The 24,940-nt window shown below is 44.5% G+C and overlaps 1 long non-coding RNA gene across 2 annotated transcripts in view; it reads left to right on the top strand.

Annotated features, from left to right (window-relative positions):
• The first annotated feature begins 2,184 nt into the window (after positions 1-2,184).
• LOC107967797 (uncharacterized) overlaps positions 2,185-24,940 on the top strand; it is a 63,362-nt gene continuing 40,606 nt past the window's right edge. For both annotated transcript variants that reach the window (XR_010148160.1, XR_001708509.4), the window contains exons 1-2: positions 2,185-2,261; positions 4,493-4,742. This is a non-coding gene — a long non-coding RNA (uncharacterized LOC107967797). The remainder of the gene's footprint in view (positions 2,262-4,492; positions 4,743-24,940) is intronic.

The following is a 24,940-nucleotide window of genomic DNA, read 5'->3' as shown; positions in this document are numbered from 1 at the left end:
GTCAGTGGAGGCAGAATCATCTATATAGGTTTGGAAAATCTAACTACATCTGGGTGGTGGCCCCATTTCTCTGGGATGGAGGCTGTACATTGCTGAGAGGTACTTGGGAGCATGGCTTGAGAGGAGGCCTTCAGTTCCCCAGGGTTTGTGGTAGCATCTAAGTTCTCATGCATCCCAGTGGGAAGTGTTAAGAGGCCAGAAACACAGTGTTTTCTGGGATCACAATGTGGGAGACCTTCCAACCCTGGCCAACATCAGGGGTCAATAATGGCATGGCAGCATGGCATCTAGTGGGTAGGCAAAGCCAGCCTCCCATGGCAGAGCACAGTGAAGACTCAGTGGAGGGTCATCCTATTCCACACCCAGAAGCCTCCCAGGAGATGAAGCAGAGAGCAGAGACACCTTGAAAAAGGAGATACAGCCCTTACCAGGAGTTTGAATTGGCTGAATATTTATTAAAGAGATAGTTACCTCTAGTTGGCAAATTTAATTTTTTATGCCATTGATGGAAATGGACACTCCAGAGCAAAATTAAATATAAAAACTGAAGAAAGATATGTTTTGTTTCTTAAATTCTTCAGGGTACATCTGAATCACAGCATCTGAAATTGAAATTTAACCCTCCTGCACATGAGTGCATCGCAGTATGCTGCCAGGTGAGTAAACAGAGGGCGAAGAGGGAGGGCCTTTCAACCCAGGCTTGGGAGACTGGCTATAAGGAAAGCTTCTCGAGGGAAATGAGCCCCAAGTGAATCTGAAGTATCCTGAGGGGTGGGAAGGATCAAGGTCAGGCAGAGAGTGAGGAGTAAATCTGAGGCAAGACGGACAACACAGACCAAGGTAGGAAGCAGAAATATGTGTGAAGCAGACAGATTCTCTGCAATTTCAAAGTGGTGGAATGCCAAGCACAATTCTTTCAATATTAATGGGCCCCCTACTGTGTACCGGGTGCCTCATAGGAGGATCCAGAGGATGCGAGAGTGTGGTAGGGAAGGAGAAGTCTCAGCTGGGATCTCAGGAGATGTCATGAACTTAGGACGTGGAAAAGGAAAACTGTGCTGTCCAAAGTCACTTCAAACCCCAGAAGTGTGGCAGAAACGCACAGTGAAACACCTTCAATGTCCATGCTAAATGTTTAGGTGCAGCCTAGGTGGACATCAGGATAAGGGAAGGGGTGGGAGGGGTTAACTGAGTCTCTTCTGTCTCCCAGATCTGTCCGCTCTAACTCTTGGGCTGACACAGACCACCTACCAAAACCAAGGCTATGGTTCCTTTCTCTGAGACATTCTCATCTTCCCTGCAGGGGACCCATTCCCACCAAGGCTTAGGTGTCTTCCAGACTCTGTCACAGTGAGTCCCAGGGTGTTCTGACACACATGACCAATTCCATGCAGGCACAATAGAGAGCAAGTTAGGGTCTGAACCTCATTTTCTCTCCTGCCATCTCCTTAAGGAAGAGCATCTAATACCCCTTCAAGGCACTATCACCCATCTAGAGATGGGCATGAAAGACTAGGTAGCATAGGTTAGCGTATATAATGCAGGAGGCAATGGAACATTATGAATGGAACATTGTCACTGGCCACTTTGCTATAGTATTTTCAACTTAAGAGTTTGCATATGACTAAAAGCAATCATAAAATTATTTTACATTATTTTCATGAACCAGGAAATGCTTTGAATTCATTTTTGATTTTTTTATTTCAATTGCCTTCTCCTCCTATGCCAGCCCCAGCCCAGGAATAGGAGTCAGGGTGAGGTGACATCCAGGCATGAAACTGAGACTAGTGTGAAGGGTTATAGAACCTGACAGATCTGGGAATTCATCATGGATATGCCACTTTGTAGCTGTGTGACTGGGAAAGTCACCTGAGCTCTCTATAAAATGAAGATTGCAGTACCTAATTCCCAAGGATATTGTGAAGAATAAATGCACGATAGCTTAGCATCAAGCTTGGCACATAGCTGGTGATAACTATCATCAACAACTGTGGCAGTTCTTTAAAATAGCCACACATTTTTTTGACCCTCCTCCTATCAAGAGGTGGGGTCTGTATCCTCCCCACTCAATTCTGGGTGGGTTTGTGACTTCTTTCACCAAAAGAGTATGGTGGAAGTGATGCTGTCTGACTTCCATGGCTAGGTCATAAAAGGCCATGCAACTTCTGCCTTGTTCACTAGAACACTGGAGCACTGGTTCCTGGAGAGATTATGAGGTCACCATGCTGTGGGGAAGTCCAAGCCACAATGAGGAGTCAGATGTAAGTTCTCTGATCCAATATCTGAGCTAAGCCTAGCCATCACTCATATAAGTGAAGGAACCTGCAGATGTTTCCAGTCCCCAGCCTTTAAGAATCTTCCCAGATGAAACTTGGTCATCATATAGCAGAGACAAAACAACCCTGCTGCTGTCCTAATCCATAATCCTGATCCACAGCACCCATAAGCATAATGAAATAGTTGTTGTCTTAGGGCACTAAGCTTGGACTGGTTTATTAAGCAACATTAGATAACTGGAATACCAATCTTCATTATTATCACCATAGATTTTTAATCAAGGTACCATTTGGTAGAGATCTTTATTTGATATATTCTTAAATAAAGTATACACACTGCAATGCAGTGTCAAATCTGAAAATAAGCATTCTTCAGCAAATATCAAGTGTGGTTTTTTAACCAATATTCATACGTTTGCAGAGCCTGCAAACAACCGATGAGCTGGTAAGCATTGGCATGGCAGCTGCCAACACGTTCTTGCAGGAATTTTTGCAATTTGTTAGTATAATAATAGATTTCACAGGTATCTGTGGCATATAATTATGACCCATATTACATGTCACCAGCTTATTGCTTGACTTTACTTCTCTATTAACAAAAAAATGCTGTGGATTTTACATTAATTGCAATAAGAATTAATGGCTACTTCTAGGCCATTTTATCTGCAAAAGAACATTTTAGGTTTGATTTTGTTTGTTATCCAGGAATGAGACTATTGAGATACATGGAAGACTATCTTCCCTACTGTACTATAAGCTCTCCCTTTTTTTTTTTTTTTTTTTTTTTGAGATGGAGTCTGGCTCTGCCGCCCAGGCTGGAGTGCAATGGTGCAATCTTGGCTCACTGCAACCTCCACCTCCTGGGTTCAAGCGATTCTCCTGCCTCAGCCTCCCGAGTAGCTGGGACTACAGGTGCGTGCCACCATGCCCAGCTAATTTTTGTATTTTTAGTGGAGATGGGGTTTCACCATTTTGGCCAGGACGGTTTCCATCTCTTGACCTTATGATCTGCCCGCCTCAGCCTCCCAAAGTGCTGGGATTACATGCGTGAGTCACCACGCCCAGCCCGTAAGTTCTCTTAAGTCAGGAATTAAGTATTACCTTCCTTCTCCCTTTCCAGGACCTAATACAGTGTTTCATATATAGTAGGTATAAAAGGGTATGGTAGCCATGAAGATGTGACACTCAGGTCTCCTTTCAAGAAATAACTTGCCATTCAGCTGCAAGGAGTGAAGTCAGTGGACAGCCCTCAGCCGCAGCACCTTTGAGATCTACTGCAGCTTTTAAATCAAAGCCACATCTTTCTTCAGGAGCCCCCAGCCAAACACTGAGCATGGGAGAAGTACCAGAGCCTGGCCGGTTCTGCCCAGTGCAGGACTCCTCTAATGGGAAATCTCAGCTCTGGAGGAGGTCCTCATTAAGTTGGTTCAGACTTTGTTGGATCTTCGTTGTGATCTGAGGCTCTTTTTACCTACTCCTGTTTTCTCTGCCTTTATCTTTCACAAGCATTACCCCCTAAGACATGTCTTGTATTTCTCACTCCATTTTACCATCTGCTTCCCATAGGACTCAATGGACACAGGGAGGTGCTAATCAAATTCAACCTGATTACATAAGACAATATCTATTTGAGAAGATAAAGCTTTGATTGATGCTATAGACTGAAATCTTATGTCCCCCCCCTCCAAAATTCCTATGTTGAAACTTAATCCCCAATGTGATGCTATTTGAAAAGAAGGCCTTGAGAAGTGATTAAGTCACGAGGGTGGAGCCCTTATGAATGAGATTAGTGCCCCTCTCAGCAGTGCTCCAGAGACTTTTCTCACCCCTTCTACCATGTAAGGACATAGCTAGCATTTCTCCCACCTGCTTTTCCCAATCCCTCAGGTATGTTTCTAAAGAAGAACATTTACATTGCAGCTTAAAGTGGCTGTCATTCCAGAATTTATAATTCCTCCAAATATTAGCTGTTGTGGAAACTCATGGTGGGCCTTAAACCTCCCTTATTCTACATTTGATCTGACAAATGAAAGGAAATGACACAAATAAACCAGAAGAGAAGAGCCTAGGATCTGGAGGCCTACAGACTTGGGTTCAAACCCTGTTTCCCCACTTACTACCTGTGAAGATTTGGCTGCATAGACTGTTTTCTCTGTCCTCCACTGCCCATCTAGAAAAAGGGGGTACCCAATATATCATCTTGATTTATTTTTCAGCTCATGATAGACAACATGAACAAGAGGAAGAAGGAAAAAGAGGAAAAGGAGGAGAGGATGAGAAGAATGGCCAATCTGGGGTGCCAATGTGATTTTGAACCAGGCAAGAAACTAGAAATTCAACCTGGAGAACTGGACTTCCATTGAACCAAATGATCCCATGTTCCTCTTGGACTGGCATTTATTTGCTGAATACTTCCATGTTCCTATCTCATGCTAGCCTCTCTGTTGGTGCAGCTCTGGAAACACTGTAAGAATACCATCCATTCTATGAGGGCTGGGAGGGTGGCTGTATCCATGTCTGCAGCATGAGGTAGGTCTTCAGTAATTATTTGGTGAATGAATGAATTTGAATGAATGAATGAGCGTGTGAAGCTTTCACTAGCCATGAAACAGCCTTTAGTCCTTTGTCAACAACAGCATAGGAATTAGGGATCTTTGGAAGCCTTGCTTCTTACAAAATCTGCATCTCAGCCACAAAGAAGGAGGCCTGGGAGTTATTAGAGAGCCTCTTGTTTGTTTGTTTTGCAAATGAAAATCAGAACTGAGGAAGCTCACTGCAGCCAGCTGCAGGGTTCTGAGTTAACCCCTTCGGTGTCACAGAGCCGGTGGCTTCTTTTCAGAACTACATTTTGAGGGAGATGAGCCTGAAGTAGTGGGAGGAGAGGGTGCTCTATTGAATGGAGTCCCAGCTCCAGGTTGAAAGTTCTGGAGACCTGGTTGTGCTTCTAGATAGCTCTGGGAGCTTCAGAAAAATCCCTCGATTTCTCTACACATTTGTTTCTCTGCCTAAAAATTATGGATTAAGCCAGTTAGGCTCCAAGCACCTCTGAATCTTACCATCCCAACACCAAAATCAGTTTGTGCCTGGAGTGAAATGTTTCTTGGCTGAGTTGGAGTGGGAGAGGGCGCATATGAGCCTGTCTATGGAGTCTGCGCCACATCACAAGAGGCATTTTTCCCTCTACATCTAATCATGATCCTAATAATGATGATAATAGGAATAACTATTCATTGAATGTGTACTGTGTGCTAGGTGCTCTTTCAAAACTTTATGTGGGTCCTATTTTAACCTTCAGCATGACTCTGTGATGTAGATGCTAATATAATCCCCATTTTACTGATGAGAAAATTGTGGAACAGAAAGGTTCAATGTCTCACCCAAGGCTTTAGGTAAGTGGTGAAGCTTGGATTCAAACCTACGAGATTGGTGCAGAATCCTTTATTCTCTACCCTTTGGGTTCCCAATGTCCTGTTCTCCCAGACTGCCTATGTCTACTCAGAAATGTCTTAAGCTTTCACAGAGAAAGGCAGTGAGAAGAGGCAGTGAGCCGTAGGTATAGTGAGAAGGCATACATAGCACCCAAACCCTCCAGTCCTAACTATCCCTGGGACTTGGGGGAGTTCTTCTGCCCTCAGGTCTCAGTTTCTCCATCTGTGAGTTGAAGTAGTCACCCATGGGAATATCCAGGAGTGTCCCCAAGCTGATTAGTAAATAAGAGAATCTTACACCAGAACTCAGAAGAGAGCTTCCAAGAATATATAAAATCCAAGGAGTTGTATGAATAATGTTGTGTGTGGGCATTTAGCTATGGGGACAGGAGGTTCATGGCTCACATTAGTTTCTGGAAGCGCATGCGCCAGGGAACTACAATAATACAACAGCGTCATCAGTGTAGACTCTCAGCAGCTAACACATCAGAGGCAGGTCACTCCTGTGATCATGGTGTCAGGGCTCAACATCTGGTTGTTTAAAATAAAAAAGCCAGATAATTGGCTTCATTTCATTATCTTCCAATGTCTAGAAATTTCCAGAGTAGAAAGCAATAACTTGACACCCTTAGGCTCAAAATCTCTCTCTTTACACACAGTGCCTCTTCTTTCTCCAAGAAGGAAAGTCTCTCTTACACTTAATACCCTTCAGAATAAGCCAGAAATATGCTGTCACCTGCAAGAACTTCCAAGTAGATCCAACAGAGAAGTGTCATGTGGACAAGGTGTGTGAATACAGAGCCTGCAAAAACAACCAGGACTTAGCATGTCCTCAGCCAAATGCTTTGGTGCAAAAACCTTGTGTGTGTGTGTGTGTGTGTGTGCGTGTGTGCACATGCACGCGTGTGTGTGTGCATGCAGTGAGAGAAGACAATAGGCTGCTGTAGTAAATACACCAGATGGAAAGACAGTCAGATATGGGTGGGAATCCCAGCTCCTCTCCTTATCAGCTCAGCCATTTCAGATGAGCTCCTAACCTCTCTGCGCCTCAGTTTCCTCCCCTGTAAAATTCCAGCAATTTCACAGTGCTGTTCTGAGGACTTAATACAATAACTCATGTAGTGAAGAATTCATGTATTGCAGCTGCCCCACAAGCAGAAGTAGCTCAACATATGGGAGTCCAGATGCCTTGGTGACCTTGGACAATTCTTTCTTTTATTTTTTTCCTCCCTCCTGAGCCTTAATTTCTTCATCTGTAAAACAGAAGTGAAATGACAGAGAAGGTTGATGTGTTAAGCTTTCTTTTAGTTATGGAGCTTTGGGGGTTTTTCCCACCCCCAAATAAAATCTCATGGGGAAACCCAATGCCTATAAACATGAGAAATAGTGGCTCAGGTTCAAGGAGAAACAACAGACTCCAGCGGACTGAACCTGTCTTAACCCCCCTCGTGCTGGTAAACCTCACAGGTGTTGGGCTGTTGTGGAAAACCAGCATGGCACTTCAGTATTTCCCAATTTTCCTTAATCTGTGCAGCAAACCCACACTTGCCATGGTTATGTACTACTTCCATTATTTATCTACTTAATATTTTTCTCAACTCGATTGCTCATCAATTGCTCAAATTTAATTTAATCCAAAAGGAAGCTACATGTCATGACATCAGGGGAAGACCAGTATCTATTTTCATAAATAGAAGGTCATGTGAATCAAGTGTATAATAAATACTGGATTTATTTAACCTGCTGAAGGTTGACTTCCAGGGATGTCATCTCTCTTTCTTAAAAAGGAGGATTCACAAGGGGGTAAGAAAGTGTTCAAGGACCCTAGCACCCAGCTAAGGCTTTTTCCTTGTAATAAGCAGGATGGAAAGAGAAGAGAAAGAACTCAGCACCAAGCGTTTCTCCAGCTGTGTTGCTCCAGGTTGCTTTTAATTGACTTCCCCATGTGGCATTGTTGAGAAGCACTCTATGATCACTGTAGTAGGTTTAATGGTGTCTCCCAAATACCTAAGCCCAAGTCCTAACATCCCCCACCACGTAACTGTGAATGTGGCTTTATTTGGAAATAGGGTCTTTGCAGATGTAAGAATCTTAGGATGAGATCATCCTTAATTTAGGGTGGACCCTCAGCCCAAGGACAAGTGTCCCTATCAGAGAAAGGAGAGGGAGATTTGATACACATCGAGAAAGCCATGTGAACATGGGAACAGAGATTGGAGTGACGCAGGCATGAGCCAAGAATGCCTGGGGCCATCAGAAGCTGGAAGAAGCAAGGAAGGATTCCTCCCTGGAGCCTTCGGAGGGAGCGTGGCTTTGATGACACCTTGATTCTAGACTTCTGGCCTCTAGGACTGTGGAAGAATACATTTCTCTCATTTTAAGCCGCCTGTTGGTGGTCATTTGTTGGGGGCAGCTCTAGGAGATGAATGCAATCACTAAACCTGTTTCCAATGTAGCATTCATCAGCCTAATCCCGTATTTTTTCCCCTACGTCCTCTTTTACCAGAGGTCAGGAGTTGCCCTTTCAGAAGAAGTTCCCCCTTCCCATAAGAGATCTCCCTTCCCCTTGCAAAGAATTGTCATTGGTTTATCCTAAGAAGCAGGGAAGGTAAAGACATTGAATAGGCCTGGCCAGAAGATGCTTCTGTGTTCTCAGAACTCACTGTCTTGAAAATCTATCGTCTCCCATCCTCCCTCCCTTTACTCCCAGTCCTACCTGAAAGATCCATAGAGAGAGGAAGGATGAGTCTTTGTCTAGGTGAACCAAAGTGTAACTTTGGGTCGCTACTTAAGAAAAAAAAAACAACCCTCATGAATAAACCATGTCTTGCAATTTTTTTTAAGCCATAATTCCAGAGCGAATCAATGGTTGGAACTTCCCAGCTTAATGCGAGCCAGATTCCTGCCTCTTCACCCTGTTTCCCTCTCTCCAGCTCTCCCTCTTTTCCTTGTACCAAAAGCTGTCTGCTAAACTTCTAAAACACCCTTTGCCTTTTTGACCCTTCAACTTGTCTTGAACTTCAGAAAAAATTGGGGAAATGGCACTGAGTGAACTATATATAAGTCCTGGGCGTGTAGGGAGGAGGTGGGGGGAGAGGGGGCCATGCGGGGGAGAGGGCTCACCATGAACTTGGGGCCTCGGATATTCGCTTGGGAAAAAAAAATTCCAACTCTCTTCTGTTAATGGAATTAGTAAATATTTGTTGCTCTGTTCTAGGCCGGTGCCCCAGGGGGATATCTGGAGGAAGGAAAAAAAAGAAGGCAAATAGAAATAAAAGACAAGCTACTTTTCTGCTCCTTTCCCCTCTCCAAAGACACTAAACAGACAAGTTGGAGGATTAGAATGAGGCCTTGTGTGGCTGCTGCGAGCAGGAAGTTGCAAGGGGGCTTTGCAGCGGGGAGGGGTCCATGGTGGGGAAGAAGCAGGCCTGCTATCTGGTAATGGGAACGCCATTCCTGCCTAATGAAATGATTGCTGGCGGAGTTCCTGAGTTACAGCGCAGCCTGCACAGCCCCTGGCTGGCTTCCTGGAGCCCAGAGACCCTGGGCTGGGGCCGGGCCTGATGTGCAAAGAGCGTGCAAAGAGGCAGGAAGAGAATAAGAAAGTGACAGAGAGGGAGGTGGTGACAGGGATGAGAGACAGAGAAGTGGAGCAGGGGAATCAGAGATCAATGGCTAGATGGAGAGAAAATGATAGAAACAGTGGCACATGCGCAGCCAGCGACATACAGAGAAAACAACGGATGGGGGCAGACAGAGGAAGAGACTCGACAAAGAGCCTCTGTCAGGCCCAGGGAGATGGATGGGAGAGAATCAGAGTGGAGGACCGAGCTAGGCTGAGGCTGAGAGATGGATGGACAGGAAGAGACCTGGACACGGAGGGAGAGAGAAGCGGAGATGAGAAAAACAAAGACGTGGAGGGACAGAGAGAAAGATGGGGCAAGGCAGAAACCCTGACTGTCAGAAGCAAGTGAAGAAGAGGAAGGAGCCAGGCAGTGGAAGAGACAGACATGGAGACAGGGTCAGAGACAGAGGAACAGGAGGGAATAAAGATTCAGAGAAAAGAGACAGGAGGTCCAGAGAGCAAGGCAGTAACTTCCTGCACGTGGAGAGTTCAGTGCAAATAGATCTTTGTAAGACTTCATCGCCTTGACAGGAAGTGAGGTCCTAATAGACATCGATTATACAATAAAGAGCATGTTCAAATAGGACAAAATAAGGAAAGGGCAGGAAAGGAGAATAAAAGTCCTTCCCTATTGTCCTGCTGCAATCATTCTCTGACTTCTTCAACTTTTAGCAGATTTTACAATAAATGCGTGGATGGCCTGGAACATTTTCACCTCATGTACATTGTTTCCGACCATCCAAGTAGCCTCCAAAGAAGATGTTATGACCTCTACTCTTTTTTAGTTGAAGAATCTGAGAATCAGGGAGGTGACATTGCTTACAACATAATACAGAGAGGAAGGGGCTGGAGTTGGGGCTCTAGTGTGGGTAGACAAAAAGAATATAAATGCTAGAAAGGGGGAAAGGTTGGAGGTTAAGTGTTCTGAGGACCTCATTTTGCTCAGGAAGGGCTATATGAATTATTACATTGATTACAGTGATTAACCATAAGCATGGTAAGAATCAAATGTGCCTATTTAGAAAATAGAAATAGAACCAATAACTTCTGAAGAAGGAGAGAAGAAAAGGTGGGTGGGAAGGAAAAGGTAAAAAAAAAATTCTCTCCACCTAATACAAAATGGAAAAGGAGGAAGATAAAAGCAAAGACAAAAAAAGATGAAAATGTGATTAAGTAGAAATTGCTAATGAAAATGCAAAATGGCACAGCCATTTTGGAAGACCGTTTGGCAGTTTATTACAAAACTAAACATACCCTTACCATATGATTCAGCGACCACACTCCTTGGTATTTACCTAAAGGAGTTGAAATCTTATGTGCACACAAAAACCTGCACACAGATGTTTACAGCAGCTTTATTCATAAATGCCGAAAGTTGAAAGCAACCAAGATGTTCCTCAGTAGGTGAATGAATAAATAAAGCATCGTACATCCAGACAATGGAATACAGGGTTATTCAGCACTGCAAGGAAATGAGCTATCAAGCCTTGAAAAGACATGGAGGAAATTCAAATGCATATTATTAAGTGAAAGAAGCCAATTGAAAAGGCTCACACTATATGGTTCCAACAATATGACATTCTCAAAAAGGCAAAACTATGGCGACAGTAAAAAGATCAGTGGTTGTAAAGAATTAAAGAGGAGGGAGGAATGAAGAGGCGGAGCACAGAGGATTTTTAGGGCAATGAAACTATTCTGTGTTATACTATAATGGCAGGTACATGTCATTATACATTTATTGAAACCTACAGTGAACTCTGATGTTCACTCTTGGTGTTGTACATTCTGTAGGTTTTGGAGTTGGAAGATAATGATGTGTCAATGTGGGTTCACCAGTGGCAGCAAAGGTAGCACTCTGGTGGTGGGAGGGAGTGTTGATGATGGAGGAGGCTGCGCACGTCGGGGCAGAGGGTGTATGGGATATTTCTCTGCCTTTTCCTCAATTTTCCTGGGAACCTAAAACTGCTTTAAAAATAAATACAGTCTTGAAAAGTAAATATAAGTTGAAACCTCATAATCAGAAGGTAGAAATAAATCCACACTAGTCTGGAATCACATTAATCATAATGGGATTAAACTCTTCAGTTAAAAGACAGAGAATTGGGAATGATTTTTTTTTTTAAATCAACCATGTGCTTTTCCTGAGGCATACATAAATTAATAGAAAGTTGAAAATTAAAGATTAAAAAAAGATTCTAAATAAATACGAATCAAAAGGAAGCTGGTTTTGTAATATGAATATCAGACAAAATAAAGTTTGTGGTAACCCAGCTTTCTGTGACATCAAACTATGGGCTCTCACTCTTGGCACACAGGGCCAGGCCTCTATGATCAGACATCCAGGGCATTGCAGGTGGGGTTGTGAACTCAGATTTCACAACCAGTTTTTCATGAGGCACACATTAGGCAACCACTCTCTCTTACCCCTTGCCTTTTGGTTTCCCACCCTGCGCTATGAGAACTATTTTCTGGTAATGATGCATCACCGGAGAGGGAATACAAGTAAACCACCTTGTGAAATAGTGAGTCACAGAGGCAACAGAAAGAATCAGACACTAGGGAGAGAAATGGGGGAGAACGAGTTTGAGGGGTGCGGACCAGCTTCCCCCTAGAAGGCTGCTTTTCATTGCAGTGAAACACACCACGCTTTCTTATGTCTTCTCCTCCCATGATGTGATCTTATTTACTCAATCTGGAAATGTCCAGGTTACCACTGAGTATGGGTAGCAGTTTTCTGTTTCCTGTTTGTATTAAGAAGGCAAGAGCTGAGTTTCTTGGAAAACCTAAGTATGTGTGGGTTCTTATGATGGATTTAACCAAGAACCAAGTACTTGCCAAATATCAACCTTTTGCCCCTTGTACTCCTCATTGTGCTGAGGCACAATAGAGCATTGAGAAGAGGATAGGATGGTGGGAGCAGAGGGAGAAGGCCATAAAATAGATAGCCGTCAATTGCTAATGCCTTTGGCCATGACTGCATCCCAGTAACACTACACAGCTTACAGTTTCTCAATGACTCGCTCTTCTGTGGCTTTGCACACGCATCTCCCACTCCCTGAAATGTTTTCCTCGCCCCATGTCCCCCACTCCCTTTAGCTCTTTCTATTACCCATTTTTCATGCCAGAAAGCCTTCCTATCCTGAGTATGAATTAAAAGCCCCTTCTCTCAGTGCTCTGTACTTATTTATGTTAAAATACTTATCACTCAACATTGTAATGACCCATGAACTTGTCTCTCCCTCTCCACTCCCTTTTCCCCAAAAGTTACAAAAATCTAAAAGGAAGAAAGAACATCTCTTCTTCCTTTTATCCCTCTGCTCTGCATCAGGCTAGGTGCTCAGTTCGATAAGAGCCTGACATGTGAGGGGGATGAATGGTGGAAAGTCTCCAATCGAGGACCTTTGCTACCTTGAACTGCAGCATCAAGAACTACACCTTAACCCATCCACAGAGACTCTGAGCTTTCCACAAATTTGATTTTCAGAAACATGAAACAACAAAGTTAGAAGGCACCTTAAGAGAAGCTCTTTTCCCTCTGGTTTGTAAATGAATTCTAAATACCTTCACTTTACATCAACAGGGCAATCTCACTTGGTTCTTGTTTATATCTTACACTTTCTGATCAGCTTCATTTGAAGAAATGGCCCATGATTTTTTAAAAATAAAATTGTTAAGCCACCATCCATCTGCTCAAACCCTCATTTTACAGAATGGATCCCCAAGGCCCAGAGAGAAGGAAGGAACAAGTTCAGTGTTGCATCTTGCAGCTATATCTCATCCCTGCATTTACCAGGTGTAAAATCTTGATCAACTGACTTAACCTCTTTAAACCCCTTTATTTATCTGTAAAATGGGGGAAGAGTGAATCTATCTCATAAGGGGTTGTTGAGAGTTTCAATCAGGTAAGTTAAGCCATGTCAAGAATATAGACATTCAGTGAATGTTACTGATGATGATGATGGTGGTGGTGGTGATGGTGACGGGTGTTGTTGTTATGCACTATTATTCTCTCTCCATCCAGTACTCTTTCTACTCTACACAGCTAGCTCTGAAACTTAATGTAACACGCCAGTGACCCAGACAGAGTTTGAGGAAATGAAACACAAACCACCCAGCAGCCTCGTTCTTCAGCTGCAGTTACTCCATTAACAGCAGAACAATCTCATTCTGGATCTTCTCCATCTCCTGGCAGCCAAGCCTCAGACAAGGGGCTCTTAAAATACCAAATTTCTCTAGAAGGAAAGATGAGGAGGAAGTTCTCACCACCCAGTATTGAGGAACTGAACTCCCTTTTCTCAGCTTGGTTTTTCCTCCCTGCCTAGTGTCTTTTTCCTGAGCCTGACTTGTGGAGGCCCTCATTCTGTAATGAGGGGCTTGACTTGTGGAAGCTCTCATTCTGTAATGAGGGGCTGCTGTGTGGCATGAGAAGCCTCCAGTTTCCCTGCCCACCTGGAGAAAAAGGCGAGGCTGGGTTGGTTGCAAAGAGCCTGAAAAGTGCCTTGGTTCAAGGACTTATTCTCCCCAGCTTCTAGGGGTGTTGCCAGCTGAATGCTTTTAGCTCCCAGCCCTCTGTAGGTATTGCCCTCAGCTGAACAGATCCCCCCTCACTCAATATTACATCTTCCTCCAAGGACAGCCCACATCCAAAGATTGGTGTGGCAAGAGAATTAGGGCATATCACCCTGTCCCCAGCTGAAGGGTCATCCCATTTTCAGAACCCCCATGGGGTCAGTTGAACCTTTGCTGAGACTACATCACAACTGAACCTCTCTTTCCACCCAATCCTCATTCTTTTCCTTCCCTTCTAGCTCCAATATATGCCCAGCATATTAATCCTCACCCAAGAACCTGGTCCCTAGAGAGTCTGCAACTGCCAAGACAGACAAAGTGAAAGGGGCCAATGTGAGCACCTTGTCTGAAGCTTGGCTGCTCAGAGATGGAGAAAATCCAGAATGAGATAGTTTTGCTGTTAATGGGGTAACTGTAGTTGAAAAACAAGGCTGCTGGGTGGTTTGTGTCTCATTTCCTTAAAGTCTGGTTTAAGAGGTGTCATTTGGCCAGGTTAGCGGGACCCAGGCTTGAAACCCATTTTTCTGCCCAAGACTTAGGCCCTCTACCAGAACAACAGGCCCACCTAGACCACCTGGGTCCAGGTCTACCAAGGTAGTATCCACATCACAGCAGCACGTGGGGTGATTGCAGGTGGTAACAGACAGGCATTTTTAAAATTCGTTTTCAGGTGCATCCAAAAAAAATCTACCACTAGAATGTTTAAATCCCCGAGGTAATAAATTTTTTATCTTTGGACAAGTCTACAAATGTAAGACGATGAACAAACTGAGTGTGTAACAGATTTGGTGGTTTGCTGATAGGAAGAATCTGGAAATGCCAGGAAAACACTGCTCTCATTTTGCAGATGGAGAAATAGGAGTACAGGGTAGGGAAGACATGACCCAAGGTCATCTGGCAAGTTAGAGGCAAAACTGGGGCTAACAACCAGCTCTACGAACTGCGGTTTGGGTTTGGTCTCTCCCTGCCCTGACCTCTGTGTGATAAATCTTACTGACTGAGGAACCAGGCATCCTAGGAGGCATTGGATAGCCATGGCAGTACCTGAGATGCAGGAATTACTGTCCGAAAAGTACAAGCCTTAGCTCAGTGGTATCTGCCATCCACAGACTAATCTTCCCATAGATCCAGTGTTTGGCCCAGGTCTCCTTGACCTCTCTCCCCAAGCCCATGCAAGAAAAGTCAGTAGGTTCACACCTGTAATCCCAGCACTTTGGGAGGCGGGCAGATCATCTGAGGTCAGGAGTTCAAGACCAGCCTGGCCAACATGACAAAACCCCATCTGTACTAAAAATACACAAATTAGCCGGGTATGGTGGTGCTCATCTGCAGTCCCAGCTATTCAGGAGGCAGGAGAATCGCTTGAAGGTTGAAGTGAGCTGAGACCGTGCCACTGCACTCCAGCCTGGGTGACAGAGAGAGACACTGTCTCAAAAACAAACAAACAAAAAAACAAAAAAACCACAACCACAACAACAAAATGAAACAAAAAAACACCACCTGGGTTCTGGGTTCAAATCCATATTTCACCACTTCACTAGCTGAGTGACTTGAGCAAGTCACATTTATTCTGAACCTCTTTTTTTTTTCTCATCTAAAATGGACATAAATGCCTACTTCATCAGGTTTTTGGTGAGATTTCAATGAAATAAAATATAAAACTCCCATAGCACAAAGTCTGGTACATTGTTGGCACTCAGTAATTGTGAGCTGTTAAAGATAGATGTGTATGAGGGATTTTCTTTTCCTGAGGGAGAATGTTTCAGTTAGCTATTGCTGTGTAACAAACCACCTCAAAACTTCAAGGTTCAAAACAAAAATGATTTATCATTTTTCACAATCCTGTGGGTCAAGAATCCAGGCTAGGCATAGCTGGGTGGTTCTTTTGCCCCAGTTTAGGGGCATTGTTTGGGTTCACTTACTGCATTTAGCTGTTTGCTGGGCTGAGCTGGAAGGTCCACGTGGGCTTCCTCAGATGCAGGGAAACTCAGTATTTCTCCATGTGGTCTTTTGTCCTCCGTGGGATGTTTCATTATTCAGTAGTAGTGTGAGCTTCTTTACAACCTTGTGGTAGGCTTCCAAAGTGAAGGTTGCTATCACCAGGCCTGTTAGAGCCTAGGCCAAGAACTGGCATAGCATCACTTCTGCTATAGCCTATTGGTCAAGGAAGTCACAAGCCCAGCTAGATTCAGAGTGAGGAGAAATAGATTCTACCTATCTTTGAGTGAAGCAGTAAATGTGATCCAGAGCTTTCCGGATTATCCAAGTGGTCCAAGCCACTGCCTCATGCACCCAGACTCCTTTTATACCATGCTCCCCACCTCTCCCAGAGTCCTGTGAATTATATTGTCATGGCATACATCCTCCAAACTCTACTTGTTCTTAGCTACTGTCTTTCCCTCCCTTATCTTTGCCTGGCTAACTTGTCCTCATCATCCTTTGGTCCTAATCCAACCGTCACTGCCTCTAGGAAGCCTTATATTATCCCCCAGATTGGTGTGATACCCGTTATTTACTTCTCTAGCATCCTCTACCTTCTCTTCTTAATACTCATCACCCCTGTAAATAATTATAAATTCAGTGTCTGTTGCCTTCTAAATATGGTCCCATGAGAGCAGGTCCCATGAGCTTTGTTCATCACCTCATCTACAGCTCCTGGTTCAGTGCCTGGTACCTAGTAAGCACTCAGGAACTGGCCATGGATGTCTTGAGCAGAAGTCTTGATGTTTGTACTCCAGACTCACATTGGCCCCTTTCACCTTGTCTGACCTTGAGGTTGCAGATTCTCTAGGAAACATTCTGGGGTAAAGATTAATGTGCAGGACATATATTGGAGCTAGAAGGGAGGGGAAAAAAGTCAGGATTGGGTGGAAGGAGAAGTTGAGCTGTGATGTAGTCTCAGCAAAGGCCTCAACCGACCCCATGGGGGTTCTGAAAATGGGATGACCCTTCAGCTGGGGACAGGGTGATACGCCTTAATTCTCTTGCCACACCAATCTTTGGATGTGGGCTGACCTTGGAGGAAGATGGAATATTGAGTGAGAGGGATCTTTCCAGCTGAGGTCAATACCTACAGAGGGCTGGGAGCTAAAAGCATTCAGCTGGCAACACCCCTAGAAGCTGGGGAGAATAAGTCCTTCAGTCCTGAAATGGATCTGGGTAGCACATCATGCAATTATGACACTTAACGTTAACCTTTCAGTGCCATCTTTTTCAAGTCGATCAAATGGAGACTTTAAAAAGTCTCAAACCCCAAAGAAGGATCTCCAGTAAATCATGGATCTGGAAGTATTTGGAAAAGGAGGATGAGAAGAAGGAAGAACTCTGCCAATACCGTGAGTTGTCAAGAAGAGGGAGACTCTCTGGTTCCTGACCAAAGTTTGTCAATAGTAAAATGTATTTGACTCAAACACATCCACAGACTATTCCAATAGAAAGGCCTCAGGTAAGTTCTCAATACCACTAGCACCCAGTTCATCCCCTTGGAGAAAGACTCGGGTAATGCCCTAGCCAACCTTGAAGCCATCTTCTATGGACCTTAAGAACATTCTCTTGTCTGCAGTGATTTCCTAAGGAGAAATTCCAACACGGAATTCTTTGACCACTGCATCCATGTTTACATGAACAGGCACTGTCTGGCCAGGGAGTGGTGACTTCTGCTCCAAACGAGAACACAAGGTCCTAGGGACGTGAGAAAAAGAATTCAAGTTGTGCAGAGGTTTACGTTAATGGAAAAGCCCCACTGTGTGGCCTCAGCAGTTCCTCCAGGTTCTTCACTGTCTGGAAAACCACAGCAGAGGAACTCAGACTTACGATCTCAGACCTGCAAATTTTTGCCACCACTTCTGCTCCCAAGTAGAGGATGTAACCAGGAAACTTTCTTTTATTTGCATATGTGTGTGGCATGCATCAGATCCTTTAAGGAGCCAAGACACAGGAGTGACATCATTCCCAGTAACCAAAATGCCAGTAACTGTTGGCATGGATGCAAGGACTACTCCCTGGGTTGTCTATCCTGGCAGCAGGAAGAGCAAACAATTCAGATTATAGGGCAGAGCCCGGGCAGCAGAGGCCAGTAATAGGAGGGAGAAAGAACCTCAGATGGCCTGAGAAGACAGCAGAATTCCCAAGCTAAGACTCTCATATATATTAGATTTTATCGATCACTTACTACGTATTAGGCACTGGGCAAGGCACTTTAAGTATTTCACCTTGTTTGCTCCTCAAGGTCACCTTGTTCCCATTTTACTGATAAGAGAGCTAAGGCCCAGAGAGGGGAAGTGACTTCCCCAGTGGGGAATTTGCATCCAAATTTCCAAAGCATAGGCTCTTAAACATTGGTTGCATTGTGTAGCCTGGCCAATTTGCTTAAACTGAAGGAGTGTTAAAATGAATTCAGCCAAATCTTACATCTAAGTGAGTGGCTGGGTTAAATAATCATAAAATTATGCCGTGGACAATGCAATGCAGTTCTAGATGTTTCCTGCTCTTTCTGCACTTCCTTTCTTCTATCTCTTGCTGTGTCCCTCTGTTTCTTTCTCCCTTCTTTCTCTCTCCATTTATTGAGCTCTGATATTATGTCAAACACTGCACATAGACAGAAACGTGTACCATTAGTTCTGTCCTCTGTGTGTCTTCTAGGAGATTCAATCTCCTGGGGAAACCAGAAACGAAAGCAAATTATTTCAATGCAGTGGGATATGGGATGGTACAGAAATTCAAAGAGCGGCCCCCAGGAACACAGAGAGATGACTTAGATGCCTGGAAAGGCTTTAGTAAGGAGATGCCATTTGAACTTAGACTTGTTGGGTAAACAGGGAGCCCCCTGGGCAAAGAAGAGGGAGAAAGATAAAGCTGGAGGAAGTCACCATGTGCAAGGCTATGGAGAAGGAATGAGTTTGGCAGGCTGGGGAGACCCTGGGGTTGGGTGGAGGCCCAGGAGGAGAGTGGAGGATAGCCAGGCTCCAGAGAAAACCCATATGGTTTATGACGGGCCTTAAATGCCATGCTAAAGTGGCCAGACTTGACCACACAGGCACTGGGGAGCCCCACCAGATATTTAAGTGGGGTGAAGACAAGATGGGTTTTGTATTTTAGAAAGATCATGAGGCAGGTGTGTGCAAGATGGACAGAGGATAGAAAAGAGTGCTGGAGAAACTGAAGATGGGAATCAATCAGAGATTGCTCAAATATCGCAGCCGAATGGATGAGGGTCTTCTGGTCACCACTTCTTCTGGGGTGTCTGATTTCCCTGACAAACTCTTTATCCCACTGCCTCAGGGATGCCATGTTTTACCCTCTGCAAGCATCTGTCTCTGTATGGGACGATACAGAGAGGGCAATGCCTATCTGAAAAAGTGCAGTCAAATGGTGGACTTTCAGGCTGACCAGACTATAAAAGAGATATTTCAAAGGTCTTTTCACACTTCCAGAGCGCACCACTTATTCTAACTTGACTATTGCCAGGCTGATGTCTTTATATTTCATTTTATTTCCATAAAGCCTTCACCTGGATACAACAGACTTTGGGCTGAGATTGGGGCCTGCCTCTAATCCTGCTGAACAGATCCATGGCTGTTTTTCCCCCAGCATCCTAGAGCAGAGAAGAAAGGGTCTGGCAATGGCTACTCTCTCCCAGCCTGAAAGAAAAGACAATTTGGCTGGTGTTTTGAGCTCTCAATTTCTCCAGCCACCCTCTCCAGCAATGCCCCAGTCTCCATTAATACTATTACTTCAGATGACATTTCCTCTGACTGTCGTCGTCTCTTTTTTTTCCTCCTCCTTAATTCCCTAATTTGTCCTAATATGCCCATTGCCTGTGTATCAAGTCATCCGTGAAGCCGCCCCATTTCCAGGTTTCTTCCTCCCCATCAGCCGAGTCTCTGTCTCCCACAGAAATTAGAGGGAGGCGGCTGCAAGCCCACAAGGGCAGGAAATAGAATTAGGGGACGTATTAATTGGGACATCAAGTCGGATTTCGTTCCAGGCACTTCCTTCCGTTAACCACTTTGAAGCTTCCCCTCCGTGGCTCTGTTTCTCATTAGAGGGAGCTCTTAATGGTGAGTGGTGTTTACGCATGGTGCAAATATGTCATGCCCTAGCCTTCGGACTGGCAGACCCAGCTGATTGGTGAGGGCAAGGGGAGGAAAAGGCCAGCCAATGGGGTCAGGGTGGCAAAGGTGGAGGTGGTGCTTGAGAAAGGACATCGGGGAGAAAAGAAACCACAGAGGTGTGTGTTTTAGGCGGATGAGAGGGATTCCACGAGGGTCCCATTATGTTAAACTTCCCCTTCCCTGCAGTTTCCAGGCTCTGCAAATGTATTCATAAAACAAGCTCCTTTCTTCTTCTTCTTGTTATGATTGTGCTTTTCCCAGCCAGTCATGAGGTTTCTTGGCTGCTGGGTTTCACAGATGCCTTGGCCAACACCTTGCAAACTGGCTGAAGTGCCCTGTCTGACACGGAGAAAGGTGCCAGGACACCTTGTCCCTCCTAACTCTCAGTTTTGTCAGCATTTCCATTTAGGGACACCCACTGCCCTCCTTGGCTCTCTACCTGACCCACCTGCCCCATCCACCCCACGTCTTTGAGGTCCTGTCTTTGCAAAGGCTTGCACCTTTGTGGGATCCCCACTCAGAGGCGTCTGTGCCAACACTAATTCACGGCTGTGAGAAGAACCCATTTGCGGAAGAGTATTGGTTTTTCCACCAAGGCAGCCAAAACCACCAGCCTCCCTTGCTGGGGAAGAGAAGAGAGAGGAAGAGAAGAAGCATTTGTTTCCCATGATCTGTAGTGGTAGCCCCACAAAACAAACACTTCCGGGAGACTCTAATCAGGTTTTACTGAAGCTCAACTGTGGGTGTGTTTTGTCCTAATCCCCGAGACAAGGAACCCCAGAAAGGAAACTCCTGTTGCTCTGAGGTGGAGGTCAGGCCCTTCTGCCGCCCCTTCAGCTCTGAGAGCCAATGCAAACACCACAGCCCTGCCCTGGACACCCTTCAGTCCTCTTGAGCAACCAGAAGCCAAGAAAAAGCAACAGAAGTCCATGCGAAAAGTGGAGAAGACAAACCTCAGCCTTGAGTGGCAACCAAATCAAACAGCAGCGCCTCATCAGCCAGTTCACAGACATGAGGGCAAAGGGGTTTCATTTTTTCTTTCTCCTCCCCCCTTCGGCTTTCTTCTCCTCCTTCTTCTTTTTTTATACTTAAAAAGAAAAAAAAAATACTCATTACAACCTAGGACCTTAAGAAGTAGGAAGGGAACTGGAAGTATTAGCAAGGCTGCTTGAGAGATCCAGTCTTTGCCTTTGAATGCACAAAGACCATGAAGGCTACAATGTCTCATCTCTGGGCACATATGTTAAGAGTGTTTGGGGGTCAGGTGCAGTGGTTCACACCTATAATACCAGCACTTTGGGAGGCTGAGATGGACCACTTGAGACCGGGAGTTAAGAGACCAGCCCGGCCAACATGGTAAACCCCGTCTCTGCTAAAACTACAAAAATTAGCTGGGTGTGGTGGCACATGCCTGTAAACTCACCTACTTGGGTGGTTGAGGCAGGAGAATCACTTGAACCTGGGAGGCAGAGGTTGCAGTGAGCTGAGAACGTGCCACTGCACTCCAGCCTGGGCAACAGAGTGAGACCCTGACTCAAAAAGAGTGTTTGTAATGACATAAATCAATGTATGCTAACTTCAGGGAAAATGTTGAAGAAATTATAAAGATTTGGGGTTATATCTGGGAACTAGAAGAATCTCAGGTATCCAGACATTTCTCTTTCTCCCTTTCTCTCTCTCTCCCCCCACCCTTTTTTTTTTTTTTTTTTTTTTTTTTTTTTGAGACGGAATCTCACTCTGTCACCTAGTCTGGAGTGCAGTGGCGCGATCTTGGCTCACTGCAACCTCCGCCTCCCAGGTTTAAGCGGGCATGCACCACCACACCTCGCTAATTTTTGTATTTTTAGTAGAGACCAGGTTTTACCATGTTTACCAGGCTGGTCTTGAACTCCTGACCTCAGGTGATTCACCCACCTCAGCCTCCCAAAGTGCTGGGATTACAGGCATTAGCAACCGGGTGCGGCCCATTTCTCTTTCCTGATTCAATCTTTCTCTCTCTCTCTTTCTCTCTCCCTCTCTCCCTCCCTCCCTCCCTCTCTCTTTCTCTCTCCCTCTTTTCTATTCTTTTATTCTTCTTCCTCATGGCAGATTATCTTTTCCTTCTTCCTTATCTCATTGGCAAGCGAAAGATGGCTTCCTGTAGTAGTCACATGAGCATATTACTGTCCCTGCAACACAGAATCTTCATCTAAGCTTCAGTTCTGTCTTCTTGGGGAAGACATTTTTTATTTGTCCCCTGGGGCTAGATGCCATTTCTGGTCAGACAATTGTGGCCGGAAGAAATGAGTCACCTTGGACAAAGGCAGGTGCAGAGAAACCTCCCCTGCGAATTGTGGGAAGAAAAGCAAGGGCACCATTATCTGCTGACAGACACCCTGCAATTCTCTAGCACATTCCAGTCTCAGTGACTTCATGTTTCTTTCATCCTGGGAACTACTTTCATTCGTTTATTTTATCTGTTAACTTCTTTATTCATCAAATATTTGTTGAATATCTGTCACCCTTTGGTCTTATTTATCTTTTTCCATTTACATAATGACTATTCATTTAATAAATATGCCTATCATGTGCCTGAGGTTATTACAATATACAAGATATGCCAGTAAGTAACCAGTTATATGGAACTTTCTTCTAGCAAAGCAATTCCAATCATTGCATCGAAAAAGAAATTTACTTTTATGAGCAGTTCTCAAACTACAAAGCAACTTTTGTACACTCTCAATCCAAAATGACTTGGCCAGGGAAGAAGAAACACTTTTTCTGTTAAATCTGCCTCCTTACAAAACCCAACTGGAAGATTTCTGTGCTGTAAACTGACAGGGTCAGCAGGGTGGTGAGGGGAAGAGTCCCTCCTACTCTGGAGTTGAAGAATGTTAGATCAAGTCTATTCATCAGGCTAATGACAAAACCATTAGCCAACAAGAAGACAGACACATCTCTGCCAGACACATGAGACTTGCAGCAACTAATAAGCAGAATCCCCACAGAAATGAATTAGGGGTCAAAGTAGAATCATTTCATAGCCTGTTCTCGTGGGAGCGAAAAATGGGTGTGATGTGCTTGTCTCCTGGTTTTTTTAAATATTTCAAGGACCTGACCTGTAAAATGCCACTGGAATGACATATCTAGCAGATGTTCCTCAAACATGAATTATCTAGAACCCTGATGTATTTCTACCCTGACAGACCTGCCGATGCAGAAAGACAGATTGACACTTTTTTCTTCTGCAAACAAGAGGAGTGAGAATACAGATATTCCAGAATATTATGACTACCCTGGGGTCCGCAGGCGGCAATTCATCCAGCAAATGTTTGTGGGGCACCTACTGCATGCCAGGCACCTTTCGAGGCACATGCTGCTAGAACCAAGGAACTACAGAATTAGGACTTGGCCATTTATGTTTGGTTGCAGAGTCCATAAGTCCTCCTTACAATAAAACATCCAGAGGAAACTGACAGAGGAGCAAAATTCATCCCAAAACTGTGCACATTAAAGGGGGAAAAGAATTCCACAGAACGATGAGATTTTCAGCTGAGCTGTAGGAAAACAGACTTCCTCTCTTCCTCTCTAAAGAGCTTATTTTTTTTCCATAAACCTAAAGCCATGGCAAAGGGACAGCAAGACTCAGCCAGGATGGCAGCAGACTCATTGGTTGCTGCCCCTTTGAGGAACTTTTCTACTTTAACTCTTCCCTGCCTCTGCCGTTCAGCATCAAAATGTTATTCTCTTTTTCAGGACTCCCTAGACAAACAAGAGAGGCGTTGTGAGCTCCCCCAACTCTGGAGACCTTGAAGTAGGAGGAAACAAGCACCTGCAGGGCAAGGAAAAGGAAGAATAATAGCAGTCACTGTGGCTACCTGCATATCCATTGAAAACCCTAGTCATGGTTGTGATTTTTTGCTTAATATCCAACTTTACTCAGTGCAAGGTCGAAGACAGCAGAAACTATATTTGGCTCGTTCACTGGATGTGTTCTCAGAGATCAGCCCAGCCACTGCCACACAGTAGATGGTCCATAACTGTTGGTGCAATAAATGGATCTATCTACATTTGCCTGATTTAATTCTCCCAGCAAGATTGGATATTAATGTCCTCACTTTCCTAGTGACAAAACAAATTGACTGCTCTCATCTGGTAGGTATTAATACCCTCATCTTATAGGGCAGGAGAGCAAGGCTCAGAGAAGTGAAATAACTTGCAGGGGACAGATGACTAAAAAGGAAAATGCAAGAGTTTGTTTATGAGCACTGCTCTATTTTTAGTGCCTAGGACAGTGCCTGCCACATAGAAAGAGCTTGCCAAATAATGTTGAATACATTGAATAAATATAAGTACAGAGCTGGGACTCTAGCCATGGGTTGTTCCACTACCCCACACAGCCTTTTCTTGGGTGGCATTTCTCTGCTAATACCCCCTTCTACTTGTCCTCTGCCACGACCTACACAGAATACAAAGGTCTTTACACTCACTGAAGCAGATGAATCAGCTAAATATTCAAACTTTGGAAACAGATAGACATGAATTCAAGTCTCTACCATTGGGTGACTTGGGCACCCTCACATAACTTCTCAGAATCTGAATCTCGACATGTGATGCTTCCAAGAGGGAGCCTAACTATGACTGGCCAACTAGCCCAACTAGCCCAACTAAAGCCTGCAGCTCTAGGTACTCCTTATGTTCCAATAAAAAGAGAGGTTTGTGGTGCTAGCAGGCTGGGATTGGTGACCCTCTCTATCAAAGGAAAGCAGAAATTCTGATTTACAACATGAGCTGGAGGAGTCTGAATGGAACTAAGGGGATTCCTTGGGTGTCTTCCAGCCCCATGCAGCTACATACACTGGTCAAAGTGAATGGAAAATTATGGCAAGTCCTTCCATTTAAGGACATCAAGGATTTAGTTCTCTCAGAAATAAAGGCTTGGATCACCTC

This window comes from Pan troglodytes, chromosome 10 (assembly GCF_028858775.2).
Source record: "Pan troglodytes isolate AG18354 chromosome 10, NHGRI_mPanTro3-v2.0_pri, whole genome shotgun sequence".
NCBI lineage: Eukaryota > Metazoa > Chordata > Mammalia > Primates > Hominidae > Pan > Pan troglodytes.
Note: the sequence above shows the minus strand (reverse complement) of the source record. Positions and strands in the feature narration are given on the sequence as shown.